The sequence below is a fragment of the Oncorhynchus nerka genome, linkage group LG2 (genome assembly GCF_034236695.1).
Source record: "Oncorhynchus nerka isolate Pitt River linkage group LG2, Oner_Uvic_2.0, whole genome shotgun sequence".
In the NCBI taxonomy this organism is placed as follows: domain Eukaryota; kingdom Metazoa; phylum Chordata; class Actinopteri; order Salmoniformes; family Salmonidae; genus Oncorhynchus; species Oncorhynchus nerka.
Window position 1 is genome coordinate 11,174,889 of NC_088397.1, and position 19,252 is coordinate 11,194,140.

Sequence of the window (19,252 nt, forward strand, 5' to 3'; positions counted from 1 at the left end):
AGTCTCTATAGAGCTGTCTCTAATACCATGGATCATGGTGGGGTCTCTAGTCTCTATAGAGCTGTCTCTAATACCATGCATCATGGTGGGGTCTCTATAGAGCTGTCTCTAATACCATGTATCATGGTTGGGTCTCTAGTCTCTATAGAGCTGTCTCTAATACCATGCATCATGGTGGGGTCTCTAGTCTCTATAGAGCTGTCTCTAATACCATGGATCATGGTGGGGTCTCTAGTCTCTATAGAGCTGTCTCTAAAACCATGCATCATGGTGGGGTCTCTAGTCTCTATAGAGCTGTCTCTAATACCATGCATCATGGTGGGGTCTCTAGTCTCTATAGAGCTGTCTCTAAAACCATGCATCATGGTGGTGTCTCTATAGAGCTGTCTCTAATACCATGGATCATGGTGGGGTCTCTAGTCTCTATAGAGCTGTCTCTAATACCATGGATCATGGTGGGGTCTCTAGTCTCTATAGAGCTGTCTCTAATACCGTGCATCATGGTGGGGTCTCTAGTCTCTATAGAGCTGTCTCTAATACCATGCATCATGGTGGTGTCTCTAGTCTCTATAGAGCTGTCTCTAATACCATGTATCATGGTGGGGTCTCTAGTCTCTATAGAGCTGTCTCTAATACCATGCATCATGGTGGGGTCTCTAGTCTCTATAGAGCTGTCTCTAATACCATAGATCATGGTGGGGTCTCTAGTCTCTATAGAGCGGTCTCTAATACCATGCATCATGGTGGGTCTCTAGTCTCTATAGAGCTGTCTCTAATACCATGCATCATGGTGGGGTCTCTAGTCTCTATAGAGCTGTCTCTAATACCATGCATCATGGTGAGGTCTCTATAGAGCTGTCTCTCTTATGCCCCCTTAAGTATCAGTACTATTGCTGCCGTACAGGTTAATCTCAGGATTGAAGCTACTGTCTGACTCTAACAAACACAGTGATCCCTGCTGGTCAGCAGAACATAATGTCAAAAATGACAATCATTTGGGGGGTTTTCTCGGGGGGGATTTTGCAGTTTAGTTAACCCACATCTCAGAGGCCTGCTCTATAGTAGTGCTGTATCTCCTATAAGCAGACTGTGTGTATGGACTTAATCATTAGTCCACTGTTAATACAGTCCCAAAATGGTTTGCATGTCAGCAGTCAAGTTTTCAAGATATTGGACTTTTAAGAATCAAACTGTCACTTGCAAAACGCATCATCATCATGATGTGGCGGATGACAGTTTGCTTCTTGAATGTCCAATATCTTGAAACCTTGACTGCTGACCTGCAAAACTTTTGGGACTGTATCAAGAGTGGACTAATCAAAAACAAAATCTAAATATAGTTTTTGAGCTATAAGGCGGGAGGTGGCCCCCCACAATCAAGTCTTGTCTTAGGCCCCCAAAAGCTTGAGCCGACACTACTCAAGAGCCAATGATAACTGTCTGCTGAAAGAAGGGCCCGACACTTGGGTCAGCTCAAGGACTTACAGTTAGGATCCCAGCCAATGACAGGCAATGTTATAGTGGAAGGTGCTAATGACATCTTATTGTCCATGTGGGGTGTGTGAGGCTACAGGAGCCAAGAGGGGACACACCTCACCTTGAATCCTTTTGTACTTCTTGTACCAGCGGCCAAACTCCTGGCACTTGGAGGTGGACACGTTGGCATAGTATGAGCTGTTGACTATGGCAGAGATCATACTCTGATGAGAGAGAGAGAGAGAGAGAGAGAGAGAGAGAGAGAGAGAGAGAGAGAGATAGAGAATAATTTGTATGTTTTAGTGAATGTGTACTGTGTAATACTAGACCTATAAGGACCTGGAGCACCACAACACAGTCACATACTGTATGGACTGGAACACCACAACACAGTCACATACTGTATGGACTGGAACACCACAACACAGTCACATACTGTATGGACTGGAACACCACAACACAGTCACATACTGTATAGACTGGAACACCACAACACAGTCACATACTGTATAGACTGGAACACCACAACACAGTCACATACTGTATGGACTGGAACACCACAACACAGTCACATACTGTATGGACTGGAGCACCACAACACAGTCACATACTGTATGGACTGGAGCACCACAACACAGTCACATACTGTATGGACTGGAACACCACAACACAGTCACATACTGTATGGACTGGAACACCACAACACAGTCACATACTGTGTGGAACACCACAACACAGTCACTGGAGACTGGACACCACAACACAGTCACATACTGTATGGACTGGAACACCACAACACAGTCACATACTGTATGGACTGGAACACCACAACACAGTCACATACTGTATGGACTGGAACACCACAACACAGTCACATACTGTGTAGACTGGAACACCACAACACAGTCACATACTGTATGGACTGGAACACCACAACACAGTCACATACTGTATAGACTGGAACACCACAACACAGTCACATACTGTATGGACTGACTCACATACTGTGTAGACTGGAACACCACAACACAGTCACATACTGTATGGACTGGAACACCACAACACAGTCACATACTGTATAGACTGGAGCACCACAACACAGTCACATACTGTATGGACTGGAGCACCACAACACAGTCACATACTGTATGGACTGGAACACCACAACACAGTCACATACTGTGTAGACTGGAACACCACAACACAGTCACATACTGTATAGACTGGAACACCACAACACAGTCACATACTGTATGGACTGTATAGACTGGAACACACATACTGTATGGACTGGAGCACCACAACACAGTCACATACTGTATGGACTGGAACACCACAACACAGTCACATACTGTGTAGACTGGAGCACCACAACACAGTCACATACTGTATAGACTGGAGCACCACAACACAGTCACATACTGTATAGACTGGAACACCACAACACAGTCACATACTGTATAGACTGGAGCACCACAACACAGTCACATACTGTATGGACTGGAACACAGTCACATACTGTATAGACTGGAGCACCACAACACAGTCACATACGGTAGAAAACAGATCTGCGTTGTTGTTTTGGAATCTGTATACAGGAAGTCATGTGTCATTTGAACGCCATGTAGGAAAAGCACACCACCTCCTGCAGCTAATGAAAAACAATCTAAGCCAGAGACTAAGATACATAACATGACATGACATAAGATGACATAAGATGCTACCTGAGAGAGAGGGCCCTCCTTGGCACATGATTCCCCACCACTATAAGGCTAATACAATGCAGTACAACCTAAGCCAGAGACTAAGTTGCATGACATGACATGACATAAGCTGCTACCTGAGAGAGAGGGCACTCCTTGGCCAGGGAACTCTGGTTCATCTCCTTCAGTAGCTCTTTGAGGGCGTTCCTCACCGTAGCGTGGTTCCACTGCTCTGACGGCAGATCCTCCAGCCTGGAAAAGCTGGAACCAGGGTTGGTTGGATTCATTACCACATGCAAGGGAAAACTATTGAAAACATTATGCAATGAAAAAAATATAATTTATTATTGGACAACTTCACATAGTCCCTCCCTCTTTCAGTCAGTTTGATGCCTAATGAACACAACCCTGAGACACTAATACATCACTTCCTGTTTGACATATAACAACATAACAACACAAAAATGACATTTGACCCTAAAATTCTCAAGTGTCATTTTTCACCTCTTGGATCACTGAGATTAGAATCTGTACTATATATTTTGTAATTATTATCATTGTGTTTTTGGATCAAATACTACGCATTTTACCATCATTTCCACAAAATTATAATTACCGTAGGAGTCCAAAAAAGTAATAAACAAAACATTTTCTAATATTTTTTTTACATTGCTATCCTAATGAAAAGGCCTAAGTTAAACATAACACTGAAAATATGTCAAATGAAACTATAAAATAAAATCGGACTTTTTCCCAATTTGAGCTTTTTAGCCATTTTGGTAATGAGAAGGCCAAGTGGGGTAATGAGAAGGCCAAGTGGGGGTAATGAGAAGGCCAAGTGGGGTAATGAGAAGGCCAAGTGGGGGTAATGAGAAGGCCAAGTGGGGGTAATGGGGTAATGAAAGCCATGTGAGGTAATGAGAAGGCCAAGTGGGGTAATGAGAAGGCCAAGTGGGGGTAATCAGAAGGCCAAGTGGGGTAATGAGAAGGCCAAGTGGGGTAATGAGAAGGCCAAGTGGGGTAATGAGAAGGCCAAGTGGGGGTAATCAGAAGGCCAAGTGGGGGTAATCAGAAGGCCAAGTGGGGGTAATCAGAAGGCCAAGTGGGGTAATGAGAAGGCCAAGTGGGGTAATGAGAAAGCCATGTGAGGTAATGAGAAGGCCAAGTGGGGTAATGAGAAGGCCAAGTGGGGGTAATCAGAAGGCCAAGTGGGGTAATGAGAAGGCCAAGTGGGGTAATGAGAAGGCCAAGTGGGGGTAATCAGAAGGCCAAGTGGGGGTAATCAGAAGGCCAAGTGGGGGTAATCAGAAGGCCAAGTGGGGTAATGAGAAGGCCAAGTGGGGGTAATCAGAAGGCCAAGTGGGGTAATGAGAAGGCCAAGTGGGGTAATGAGAAAGCCAAGTGGGGTAATGAGAAGGCCAAGTGGTGTAATGAGAAGGCCAAGTAGGGTGATGAGAAGGCCAAGTGGGGTAATGAGAAGGCCAAGTAGGGTAATGAGAAGGCCAAGTGGGGGTAATCAGAAGGCCAAGTGGGGTAATGAGAAGGCCAAGTGGGGGTAATGAGAAGGCCAAGTGGGGTAATGAGAAGGCCAAGTGGGGTAATGAGAAGGCCAAGTGGGGTAATGAGAAGGCCAAGTGGGGTAATGAGAAGGCCAAGTGGGGTAATGAGAAGGCCAAGTGGGGTAATGAGAAGGCCAAGTGGGGTAATGAGAAGGCCAAGTGGGGGTAATGGGGCCAAGTAAATGAGAAGGCCAAGTGGGGTAATGAGAAGGCCAAGTGGGGTAATGAGAAGGCCAAGTGGGGTAATGAGAAGGCCAGAAGTGGGGTAATGAGAAGGCCAAATGAGAAGGCCAAGGTAATCAGAAGGCCAAGTGGGGGTAATGAGAAGGCCAAGTGGGGGTAATCAGAAGGCCAAGTGGGGTAATGAGAAGGCCAAGTGGGGTAATGAGAAGGCCAAGTGGTGTAATGAGAAGGCCAAGTAGGGTGATGAGAAGGCCAAGTGGGGGTATTGAGAAGGCCAAGTGGGGAGAAGGCCAAGTAATCAGAAGGCCAAGTGGGGGTAATGAGAAGGCCAAGTGGGGGTAATGAGAAGGCCAAGTGGGGTAATGAGAAGGCCAAGTGGGGTAATGAGAAGGCCAAGTGGTGTAATGAGAAGGCCAAGTAGGGTGATGAGAAGGCCAAGTGGGGTAATGAGAAGGCCAAGTGGGGGTAATGAGAAGGCCAAGTGGGGTAATGAGAAGGCCAAGTGGGGTAATGAGAAGGCCAAGTGGGGTAATGAGAAGGCCAAGTGGGGTAATGAGAAGGCCAAGTGGGGGTAATGAGAAGGCCAAGTGGGGGCCAAATGGGGTATGAGAAGGCCAAGTGGGGTAATGAGAAGGCCAAGTGAGGGAGAAGGCCAAGTAATGAGAAGGCCAAATCAGAAGGGGTAATGAGAAGGCCAAGTGGGGTAATGAGAAGGCTAAGTGGGGTAATGAGAAGGCCAAGTGGGGTAATGAGAAGGGTAAGTGGGGTAATGAGAAGGCCAAATGGGGTAATGAGAAGGCCAAGTGGGGTAATGAGAAGGCCAAGTGAGGTAAAAGGGGTGTTGGAGAATAAGAACCTCGTTCTGAAGGCATACAAACAAACATGAATTGAACTTCTACTCCTCCTCTAGATGATGCATCATGGGTGAATAAAACGTTATTACAAAACTGATTGGAGTTTTTACAGGAACTTGAAAAGTGTTACGGTAATGAGACAGAGTAATGAGACACGTGCTTGTACGTAATACATATTATAGTTTAATGTACTTCAACTAGTATACCATTTTTATGACTTATGGACAAACTACAGCAACATCATTTTGTTTTTTATTCAAAAAAGTTTGGCTTTTCTGAAGTAAAATTGTATAAAATTACCAGAGAATCTAATTCGTACACATTTCGGTCATGAGAATTTGGGCTGAAAATACACAAAATCCCAGCGAAAAAGTCACTGGCCAAAAAGTAGACATCTTAGTCCTCAGAATGATTTATGAGTTTTGCTTGGGACATGTTTAAACTGGTTTCATGAGGATCACCCAATGGGGTGGCAGGTAGCCTCGTGGTCAGAGCGTTGGGCCAGTAACCGAAAGGTCTCTGTTTTGAACACCCGAGCCGACAAGGTGAAAATCTATCGATATGCCCTTGAGGAAGGAACTGAACCGGGCACCGTACTACTATAGCTGACCCTGTAAAACAACACATTTCACTGCACCTATTTAGTGTATGTGTTGTTATCCTGGTGCCAGCTAACCTGATATCAAACAGTGGCCATAATGATAGCGAGACTATCTACTCCTATCAACAAAGTCATAACCAGGGTGGATTGTTATAGTGTGCTGTGGTACTACCATGGTAACACTATTAAACAAAGATTATTGACGGTTACCATTAGTCACTGTAAGTGCAGGTTAGCGTTTTTCGTCATGAATGTTGTTCTGGAGGCAGCTCTGCAGAGTGCTCACTAGCTGGCTGTCATAAAGTCATAACATCTGATTTTTAACCTAACTTTATCTCTAACCTTAACCACACTGCTAACCCTAATGCCTGAATCTAACCTTAACCACACTGCTAACCCTAATGCCTGAATCTAACCTTAACCTTAACATTAACCCTAACCTTAACCACACTACTAACCCTAATGCCTGAACCTAACCTTATCCCTAACCTTAAACACACTGATAACCCTAATGCCTGAATCAAATCTTAACCCTAACCTTCACCACACTGCTAACCCTAACGCCTGAACCTAACCTTATCCCTAACCTTCATCACACTGCTAACCCTAATGCCTGAATCTAACCTTAACCTTAACATTAACCCTAACCTTAACCACACTGCTAACCCTAACGCCTGAATCTAACCTTAACCCTAACCTTCACCACACTGCTAACCCTAATGCCTGAACCTAACCTTAACCTTAACATTAACCCTAACCTTCACCACACTGCTAACCCTAATGCCTGAACCTAACCTTAACCTTAACATTAACCCTAACCTTAACCACACTGCTAACCCTAATGCCTGAACCTAACATTATCCCTAACCTTCACCACACTGCTAACCCTAATGCCTGAACCTTAAATTAAGATCAAAAAGCTGCATTTTTGTTTTCATACAGTTTTACAATATTTCCAATTTTGACTTTGCAGCTGGCCTATCTAGCAGAAACGGCTCAGTTCTGCCTCCAGGACAAGACTCATCCCAATAAACCTGCTTTTCAAATCAATAAACCTGCTCTCTCCCCGCTCCAAACACACACACACACACACACACACACACACACACACACACACACACACACACACACACACACACACACACACACACACACACACACACACACACACACACACTCCCATCCGTCCGTCCCCACTGACCTCTGCAGTAGGATGCGGAGGGTAACCATGTGATAGACATCCAGCAGCATGTCGGCGACGGTGGCCTCGGGGGCGTCAGTCAGGTAGTGGATGGGCATGGGGTTCCAGCGGCCCACTTTGATGATGCCTGGAGGGGAGACAGAACAATGATGTCATCAACATACTGCCGTTTTCAGTTTATACACATTCACCTGGGGGTGCATTTCTTACGGTTGTCGAAGAAGACAAAGTCTGTATGTGTGTGTGCCTGTACATGTGAAAACCTAGACATAATGTTTCTATATTTTCATCAGCGGCTGTAAAACTCATGGTTTAACAATGAGAGATAAAGATTGAGATAAAGAGATAAAGAGTGTTATCTATTAATGCATTATCAGCCTGGGGAAGAGGCACCGACCTGATTCCCCACATCTATCAACCCTAACCCTTATCAGCCTGGGGAAGAGGCACCGACCTGGCGGCAGGGTAGCCTAGTGGTTAGAGCATTGGACTAGCAACCGAAAGGTTGTAAGTTCAAATCCCCGAGCTGACAAGGTACAAGGTACAAAATCTGTCGTTCTGCCCTTGAACAGGCAGTTAACCCACTGTTCCTAGGCCACCATTGAAAATAAGAATTTGTTCTTAACTGACTTGCCTAGTAAAATAAAGGTAAAACATTTTTTTTTTTTAAATTCCCCTTATCAGCCTGGGGAAGAAACACAGAGACCCAGCAAAGCCTTTTATAGCAGGGATATACGTGCAAGAGACAACATCACTGATGGACAGGACAGGTCAAGGCTGGAGATTGTGTCACACGCCAATTAATACCACCCCATTAAAATTAATGATTGTTTAATTAACCCAAATAGATATCTCTGGATGTAAAGACAGGTGAGTTCATAGATATACATCATATAGAGAGCTCTGAGAGATATCTCTGGATGTAAAGACAGGTGAGTTCATAGATATACATCATATAGAGAGCTCTGAGAGATATCTCTGGATGTAAAGACAGGTGAGTTCATAGATATACATCATATAGAGAGCTCTGAGAGATATCTCTGGATGTAAAGACAGGTGAGTTCATAGATATACATCATATAGAGAGCTCTGAGAGATATCTCTGGATGTAAAGACAGGTGAGGTCATAGATATACATCATATAGAGAGCTCTGAGAGATATCTCTGGATGTAAAGACAGGTGAGTTCATAGATATACATCATATAGAGAGCTCTGAGAGATATCTCTGGATGTAAAGACAGGTGAATTCATAGATATACATCATATAGAGAGCTCTGAGAGATATCTCTGGATCTAAAGACAGGTGAGGTCATAGATATACATCATATAGAGAGCTCTGAGAGATATCTCTGGATGTAAAGACAGGTGAGTTCATAGATATACATCATATAGAGAGCTCTGAGAGATATCTCTGGATGTAAAGACAGGTGAGTTCATAGATATACATCATATAGAGAGCTCTGAGAGATATCTCTGGATGTAAAGACAGGTGAGTTCATAGATATACATCATATAGAGAGCTCTGAGAGATATCTCTGGATCTAAAGACAGGTGAGTTCATAGATATACATCATGTAGAGAGCTTTGAAAGATGGATCTAAAGACAGGTAAGTGTTAGGAAATAAGGGATGACTAGAAATGGGCATCAGGACATAGACTTTCATTTTAAATTGGTTGCTTATCGCTCCTGATCTAGAGTGTTTCCATTATTCATTGAACGTTCTTGTGGCTGAGCATAGAACTATAGAAATTGAACCACATCCAAACAGAGATAGAATAATGGCATTACAAAGTATGAAATGACGTTGATTTAGGTAAGACCCATGGCCTGCTTGCCTACACAGTGCTGGTTCAACAGAAAAGGAAATAAGAAAAGTCTTCCCCTACATAGACACTGCATCTGACAATGAGACCCCCCCCCACCCCCCACCCTCTCTCTCCCTCTGCATCTGACAATGAGACCCCCCCCCCCCCCACCCTCTCTCTCCCTCTGCATCTGACAATGAGACTGCATCTGACAATGAGACCCCCCACCCCCCCCCCACCCTCTCTCTCCCTCTGCATCTGACAATGAGACCCCCCCCACCCCCCCACCCTCTCTCTCCCTCTGCATCTGACAATGAGACCCCCCCCCCCCACCCTCCTCTCCCTCTGCATCTGACAATGAGACCCCCCCACCCCCACCCTCTCTCTCCCTCTGCATCTGACAATGAGACCCCCCCACCCCCCACCCTCTCTCTCCCTCTGCATCTGACAATGAGACCCCCCACCCCCCCACCCTCTCTCTCCCTCTGCATCTGACAATGTGACCACCCCCCCCTCTGCATCCCCCCCACCCTCTCTCTCCCTCTGCATCTGACAATGAGACCCCCCCCCCCCACCCTCTCTCTCCCTCTGCATCTGACAATGAGACCCCCCCCACCCTCTCTCCCCCTCTGCATCTGACAATGAGACCCCCCCCCCCACCCTCTCTCTCCCTCTGCACCCCCCACCCTCTCTCTCCCTCTGCATCTGACAATGAGACCCCCCACCCTCTCTCCCCCTCTGCATCTGACAATGAGACCCCCCACCCTCTCTCTCCCTCTGCATCTGACAATGAGACCCCCCCCCCTCCCCCCCACCCTCTCTCTCCCTCTGCATCTGACAATGTGACCACCCCCCACCCCCCCCACCCTCTCTCTCCCTCTGCATCTGACAATGAGACCCCCCACCCCCCACCCTCTCTCTCCCTCTGCATCTGACAATGAGACCCCCCCCCCACCCTCTCTCTCCCTCTGCATCTGACAATGAGACCCCCCACCCCCACCCTCTCTCTCCCTCTGCATCTGACAATGAGACCCCCCCACCCCCCACCCTCTCTCTCCCTCTGCATCTGACAATGAGACCCCCCACCCTCTCTCTCCCTCTGCATCTGACAATGAGACCCCCACCCCCCCACCCTCTCTCTCCCTCTGCATCTGACAATGAGACCCCCCACCCTCTCTCTCCCTCTGCATCTGACAATGAGACCCCCCCCACCCCCCACCCTCTCTCTCCCTCTGCATCTGACAATGAGACCCCCCACCCCCACCCTCTCTCTCCCTCTGCATCTGACAATGAGACCCCCCCCCCCCACCCTCTCTCTCCCTCTGCATCTGACAATGAGACCCCCCACCCCCCCCCTCTCTCTCCCTCTGCATCTGACAATGAGACCCCCCCCCCCACCCTCTCTCCCCCTCTGCATCTGACAATGAGACCCCCCACCCTCTCTCTCCCTCTGCATCTGACAATGAGACCCCCCCACCCCCACCCTCTCTCTCCCTCTGCATCTGACAATGTGACCACCCCCACCCTCTCCCCACCCCCCACCCTCTCTCTCCCTCTGCATCTGACAATGAGACCCCCCACCCCCACCCTCTCTCTCCCTCTGCATCTGACAATGAGACCCCCACCCTCTCTCTCCCTCTGCATCTGACAATGAGACCCCCCACCCCCACCCTCTCTCTCCCCTCTGCATCTGACAATGAGACCCCCCCCCCACCCTCTCTCTCCCTCTGCATCTGACAATGAGACCCCCCACCCTCTCTCTCCCTCTGCATCTGACAATGAGACCCCCCCCCCCCACCCTCTCTCTCCCTCTGCATCTGACAATGAGACCCCCCCACCCTCTCTCTCCCTCTGCATCTGACAATGAGACCCCCCCCTCTGCACCCCCCACCCTCTCTCTCCCCTCTGCATCTGACAATGAGACCCCCCACCCCCCACCCTCTCTCTCCCTCTGCATCTGACAATGAGACCCCCCCCCCCCACCCTCTCTCTCCCTCTGCATCTGACAATGAGACCCCCCCCCCCCCCCCTCTCTCTCCCTCTGCATCTGACAATGAGACCCCCCCACCCCCCACCCTCTCTCTCCCTCTGCATCTGACAATGAGACCCCCCACCCCCACCCTCTCTCTCCCTCTGCATCTGACAATGAGACTCCCCCCACCCCCCACCCTCTCTCTCCCTCTGCATCTGACAATGAGACCCCCCCCCCCCCCCCCACCCTCTCTCTCCCTCTGCATCTGACAATGAGACCCCCACCCCCACCCTCTCTCTCCCTCTGCATCTGACAATGAGACCCCCCCACCCCCCACCCTCTCTCTCCCTCTGCATCTGACAATGAGACCCCCCCCCCTCTCTCTCTCCCTCTGCATCTGACAATGAGACCCCCCCCACCCCCCACCCTCTCTCTCCCTCTGCATCTGACAATGAGACCCCCCCCCCCACCCCCACCCTCTCTCTCCCTCTGCATCTGACAATGAGACCCCCCCACCCCCCACCCTCTCTCTCCCTCTGCATCTGACAATGTGACCACCCCCCACCCCCACCCTCTCTCTCCCTCTGCATCTGACAATGAGACCCCCCCCCCCCCACCCTCTCTCTCCCTTTGCATCTGACAATGAGACCCCCCACCCTCTCTCTCCCTCTGCATCTGACAATGAGACCCCCCACCCCCCACCCTCTCTCTCCCTCTGCATCTGACAATGAGACCCCCCACCCCCACCCTCTCTCTCCCCTCTGCATCTGACAATGACCCCCCCACCCTCTCTCTCCCTCTGCATCTGACAATGAGACCCCCCACCCCCACCCTCTCTCTCCCTCTGCATCTGACAATGAGACCCCCCACCCCCACTCTCTCCCTCTGCATCTGACAATGAGACCCCCCCCCCCCACCCTCTCTCCCTCTGCATCTGACAATGAGACCCCCCACCCCCCACCCTCTCTCTCCCTCTGCATCTGACAATGAGACCCCCCCACCCCCCACCCTCTCTCTCCTCTGCATCTGACAATGAGACCCCCCACCCCCACCCTCTCTCTCCCTCTGCATCTGACAATGAGACCCCCCCACCCCCCACCCTCTCTCTCCCTCTGCATCTGACAATGAGACCCCCCCACCCCCCCCCTCTCTCTCCCTCTGCATCTGACAATGAGACCCCCCCACCCCCCACCCTCTCTCTCCCTCTGCATCTGACAATGAGACCCCCCACCCCCCACCCTCTCTCTCCCTCTGCATCTGACAATGAGACCCCCCACCCCCACCCTCTCTCTCCCTCTGCATCTGACAATGAGACCGACCCCCCACCCTCTCTCTCCCTCTGCATCTGACAATGAGACCCCCCCCACCCTCTCTCTCCCTCTGCATCTGACAATGAGACCCCCCCCCCACCCCCACCCTCTCTCTCCCTCTGCATCTGACAATGAGACCCCCCCCCCCCCACCCTCTCTCTCCTCTGCATCTGACAATGAGACCCCCCCTGCATCTGACACCCCCACCCTCTCTCTCCCTCTGCATCTGACAATGAGACCCCCACCCCCCACCCTCTCTCTCCCTCTGCATCTGACAATGAGACCACCCCCCACCCCCCACCCTCTCTCTCCCTCTGCATCTGACAATGAGACCCCCCCACCCCCCACCCTCTCTCTCCCTCTGCATCTGACAATGAGACCCCCCCCCCCCACCCCCCACCCTCTCTCTCCCTCTGCATCTGACAATGAGACCCCCACCCCCCACCCTCTCTCTCCCTCTGCATCTGACAATGAGACCCCCCCACCCCCCACCCTCTCTCTCCCTCTGCATCTGACAATGAGACCACCACCCCCCACCCCCCCACCCCCACTCTCTCCCTCTGCATCTGACAATGAGACCACCCCCCACCCCCACCCTCTCTCTCCCTCTGCATCTGACAATGAGACCCCCCACCCCCACCCCCCACCCCCCCCACCCTCTCTCCCTCTGCATCTGACAATGAGACCCCCCACCCCCCACCCTCTCTCTCCCTCTGCATCTGACAATGAGACCCCCCCCCCCCCACCCTCTCTCTCCCTCTGCATCTGACAATGAGACCCCCCCCCCCACCCTCTGTCTCCCTCTGCATCTGACAATGAGACCCCCCACCCCCCACCCTCTCTCTCCCTCTGCATCTGACAATGAGACCCCCCACCCCCCACCCTCTCTCTCCCTCTGCATCTGACAATGAGACCCCCCACCCCCCACCCTCTCTCTCCCTCTGCATCTGACAATGAGACCCCCCCCCCCTCTGCATCTCTCTCTCCCTCTGCATCTGACAATGAGACCCCCCCACCCCCACCCTCTCTCTCCCTCTGCATCTGACAATGAGACCCCCCACCCCCCACCCTCTCTCTCCCTCTGCATCTGACAATGAGACCCCCCCACCCCCCACCCTCTCTCTCCCTCTGCATCTGACAATGAGACCCCCACCCCCCCCCACCCTCTCTCTCCCTCTGCATCTGACAATGAGACCCCCCCCCCCCCACCCTCTCTCTCCCTCTGCATCTGACAATGAGACCCCCCACCCCCCACCCTCTCTCTCCCTCTGCATCTGACAATGAGACCCCCCCCACCCCCACCCTCTCTCTCCCTCTGCATCTGACAATGAGACCCCCCCCCACCCCCCACCCTCTCTCTCCCTCTGCATCTGACAATGAGACTCCCCCACCCCCCACCCTCTCTCTCCCTCTGCATCTGACAATGAGACCCCCCACCCCCACCCTCTCTCTCCTCTGCATCTGACAATGAGACCCCCCACCCCCCACCCTCTCTCTCCCTCTGCATCTGACAATGAGACCCCCCACCCTCTCTCTCCCTCTGCATCTGACAATGAGACCCCCCACCCTCTCTCTCCCTCTGCATCTGACAACGAGACCCCCCCCCTCTCTCTCCTCTGCATCTGACCCCCCACCCTCTCTCTCCCTCTGCATCTGACAATGAGACCCCCCCCACCCCCCACCCTCTCTCTCCCTCTGCATCTGACAATGAGACCCCCCCCCCCCACCCTCTCTCTCCCCTCTGCATCTGACAATGAGACCCCCCACCCCCCACCCTCTCTCTCCCTCTGCATCTGACAATGAGACCACCCCCACCCTCTCTCTCCCTCTGCATCTGACAATGAGACCACCCCCCCCCCCCCCCCTCTCTCTCCCTCTGCATCTGAAATGCATCCTAGGATGTGTACACAGACACATTCCCCAGTCCTTCCTCAAGACCAGGGCTGGAACAGCTAACCTAAACAAGGCTAATCACATTAGGATCAGGGAATCAAACACAGATAGCCCCGGCCTTCCATCCTCCATCTGCAATAGTGTGTGTGTGTGTGTGTGTGTGTGTGTGTGTGTGTGTGTGTGTGTGTGTGTGTGTGTGTGTGTGTGTGTGTGTGTGTGACCAGCTCAATGTCACATCTTGAAATGACCTGCCGACCAGTTCAATGTCACATCTTGAAATGACCTGCCGACCAGCTCTGTCACACTTCAAAAAGAGACAACCCAAAATAGATAGCCTGTCCTTTGTCTATATGCCCATTTAAAAACGTATCATCTAAATAAACAACATCTCCCTTTTAATTACCACAAAATGCCTAATTAAAGAAAGACAGTGGTGCCCTGTGGAGAGTTTCAAAATACAACTGGATGGTTATGAGGTACACAACTCAGGGAGAGACAATATAACATTCTCTGTGTCCTTTCGTTTACACAGAGGGAAAAAATGAAAGAATTCAGCCAGAATTGAATCATTTAACATAACAGCTTATCTCAAAACGTATCCATTTTGGGAGGAGTGGAGTGAGTCGAGGACGTTGCCAGGTTTAGGGCCTGCGTTTACGGGGTTGGAATGTGGAACGGTTTTTCTGCCTTGCTTTGTGTGTTTGGTCTGTAGTCGTCTTTGGGGTTGACCGGCAAGGTATGTATTTCAGTCATTGGTCTATATTTATTCTGTTCTGTAGTAATGTTTGGTTTTATGTGGTGTGACTGTTTTACTGTTGTGTAGGGTTGGAAGCAGCATCGGTGTGACTGTTTTACTGTTGGAAACAGCCTCGGTGTGACTGTTTTACTGTTGTGGAGGGTTGGAAGCAGCCTCGGTGTGACTGTTTTACTGTTGTGGAGGGTTGGAAGCAGCATCGGTGTGACTGTTTTACTGTTGGAAACAGCCTCGGTGTGACTGTTTTACTGTTGTGGAGGGTTGGAAGCAGCCTCGATGTGACTGTTTTACTGTTGAAAACAGCCTCGGTGTGACTGTTTTACTGTTGTGGAGGGTTGGAAGCAGCCTCGGTGTGACTGTTTTACTGTTGGAAACAGCCTCAGTGTGACTGTTTTACTGTTGTGGAGGGCTGGAAGCAGCCTCAGTGTGACTGTTTTACTGTTGTGGAGGGCTGGAAGCAGCCTCGGTGTGACTGTTTTACTGTTGGAAACAGCCTCAGTGTGACTGTTTTACTGTTGTGGAGGGTTGGAAGCAGCCTGTGTGACTGTTTTACTGTTGTGGAGGGCTGGAAGCAGCCTCGGTGTGACTGTTTTACTGTTGTGGAGGGTTGGAAGCAGCCTCGGTGTGACTGTTTTACTGTTGGAAGCAGCCTCAGTGTGACTGTTTTACTGTTGGAAACAGCCTCAGTGTGACTGTTTTACTGTTGGAAACAGCCTCAGTGTGACTGTTTTACTGTTGGAAACAGCCTCAGTGTGACTGTTTTACTGTTGTGGAGGGTTGGAAGCAGCCTCAGTGTGACTGTTTTACTGTTGTGGAGGGCTGGAAGCAGCCTCGGTGTGACTGTTTTACTGTTGGAAACAGCCTCAGTGTGACTGTTTTACTGTTGTGGAGGGTTGGAAACAGCCTCAGTGTGACTGTTTTACTGTTGTGGAGGGTTGGAAGCAGCCTCGATGTGACTGTTTTACTGTTGGAAACAGCCTCAGTGTGAATGTTTTACTGTTGTGGAGGGTTGGAAGCAGCATCGGTGTGACTGTTTTACTGTTGGAAACAGCCTCAGTGTGACTGTTTTACTGTTGTGGAGGGTTGGAAACAGCCTCGGTGTGACTGTTTTACTGTTGTGGAGGGTTGGAAACAGCCTCGGTGTGACTGTTTTACTGTTGTGGAGGGTTGGAAACAGCCTCGGTGTGACTGTTTTACTGTTGTGGAGGGTTGGAAGCAGCCTCGGTGTGACTGTTTTACTGTTGTGGAGGGTTGGAAACAGCCTCGGTGTGACTGTTTTACTGTTGTGGAGGGTTGGAAGCAGCCTCAGTGTGACTGTTTTACTGTTGGAAACAGCCTCGGTGTGACTGTTTTACTGTTGTGGAGGGCTGGTAGCAGCATCGGTGTGATTGTTTTACTGTTGGAAACAACCTCAGTGTGACTGTTTTACTGTTGTGGAGGGTTGGAAGCAGCCTCTGTGTGACTGTTTTACTGTTGGAAACAGCCTCTGTGTGACTGTTTTACTGTTGTGGAGGGTTGGAAGCAGCATCGGTGTGACTGTTTTAATGTTGTGGAGGGTTGGAAGCAGCATCGGTGTGACTGTTTTACTGTTGGAAGCAGCCTCAGTGTGACTGTTTTACTGTTGTGGAGGGTTGGAAGCAGCCTCGGTATGACCTTTCTTACTTTAGGTCACATCCTCTGACCCTCTGACCCTCTGACAGGCACACACCCACCCAAACACACACATACACCTACCTACCTACCTACCTACCTACCTACCTACCTACCTACCTACCTACCTACCTACCTACCTACCTACCTACACACACACACACACACACACACACACACACACACACACACACACACACACACACACACACACACACACACACACACACACACACACACTCTCTCGCACACACACTCCTGTCCTATCTAACTCACCTCTCGCCTGCACGGCTGAGTTGTGGGAGTAGCCCAGGGCCACGAGGGCTGTCTCCACCAGCTGGGTGAAGAGGATGTCCTTACGAACCAATACAAACTCAGCATGTCTGTCACCATGCCCATCCCTGTCAGAGACCACACCCCCAGAGACGAACCCATCTGCCTGCTCCACTACACAGTACACAGGGATCATCAGACCTGGAGAGAGAGAGAGAGAGAGAGAGAGAGAGAGAGAGAGAGAGAGAGAGAGAGAGATGGGGGAGAGATAGAAAGACAGGTGGAGGATAGAGAGAGACAGGAGACAGGGAGACAGGAGGAGGGGGAGAGAGAGAAACAGGGAAAGACAGTGAGAGAGAGAGAGAGAGAGAGAGAGAGGGGGAGATGGGGAGAGATAGAGAGACAGGTGGAGGATAGAGAGAGACAGGAGACAGGGAGACAGGAGGAGGGGGAGAGAGAGAAACAGGGAGAGACAGTGAGAGAGAGAGAGAGAGAGAGAGAGAGAGAGAGAGAGAGAGAGAGAGGGAGATGGGGGAGAGATAGAGAGACAGGTGGAGGATAGAGAGAGAGCGATAGAGAGAGACAGGAGACAGGGAGACAGGAGGAGGGGGAGAGAGACAGAGAGAGCGAGAGAGAGAGAGAGAGAGAGAGAGAGAGAGAGAGAGAGAGAGAGAGAGAGAGAGAAAGAAAGAGAGAGAGAGGACTGAGTGACAATAAACAATCTTCTCCATTACAGTAAGAAAGACATGATGAATCCAATACAACCTGGACTTGATATGAACACAGAGGGAGGGCTAGAAGATTAGCTCAGTTATTACTCACTAACTTACCATCATTTAGCAGACACTTATCCAGAGCAATTAGGGCTAAGTGCCTTGCTGAAGAGCACATCGACAGATTCATCACTTGGTCTACTCTGGGATTTGAACCAGTGACCTTTCGGTTATTGTCCCAACGCTCTTAACTGCTAAGCACTCACACACAGCACATATCAATGTCTTGCATAAAGTCATTTTCTGCACCACTCATAACAAATTAAGGACATCATTCTGATGTCTTTCACAGATAGAAAAAGAGACCAGTGAATAATTTCATAATTTGCATTAGTCATGAAACTGTTTCTTTTCCAAGCCTGAAACCCTCCATCATACTCAGCTAATCCTTAAGGAGTAGTAATTTGGAGGAATCAATCAAGCTACTGACAGCACAACGACAAATGAACTCCAGGAAACCAAGTCTCATCAGGCACGCTATATCCCAATAACTCAACTAGGGAGTGGAAGTGTGTGTGTATGTCCCGACAAGTGAACATACACTATGTATAAACTGCTCTCTGGACTATAGTGTTAGGATATTATGTGTGGCCCATTCCACACCGCCATGCTGTGGTTTTACACAGAGAGGCTGATTTCCCCCAGTTCAAAGACAGCTCCCTCATTAACACTAGCAGAAAGCAATGGTTATGAGGAGGAATCCTTCTCTTCTCTTCCCTTCTCTTCTCTTCTCTTCCCTTCTCTTCCCTTCTCTTCCCTTCTCTTCTCTTCTCTTCCCTTCTCTTCCCTTCTCTTCTCTTCTCTTCTCTTCCCTTCTCTTCCCTTCTCTTCTGTCTGTCTGTCTCTCTCTCTGTCTCTCTCTCTGTCTCTCTATCTCTCTCTCTCTCTCTCTCTCTCTCTCTCTCTCTCTCTGTCTCTCTCTCTCTCTCTCTATCTCTGTCTCTGTGTCTCTCTCTCTCTGTGTCTCTCTCTCTATCTGTGTCTCTCTCTCTCTCTCTCTGTGTGTCTCTCTCTCTCTCTCTCTCTCTCTCTCTCTCTCTCTTTCTCACTCTCACTCTGTCTCTCTCAATTCAATTCTATTCAATTCAATTCAGGGGGCTTTATTGGCATGGGAAACGTGTTAACATTGCCAAAGCAAGTGAGGTAGATAATATACAAAGTGAAATAAACAATAAAAATTAACATTACAAATGTAAACATTACAAATGTTGTAACGATGTACAAATGGTTAAAGTACAAAAGG

General features: G+C 49.8%; 1 pseudogene; it reads right to left on the minus strand.

Annotated features, from left to right (window-relative positions):
- LOC135573677 (DNA-binding protein SATB2-like) overlaps positions 1-19,252 on the minus strand; it is an 88,846-nt pseudogene that overhangs the window by 53,282 nt on the left and 16,312 nt on the right.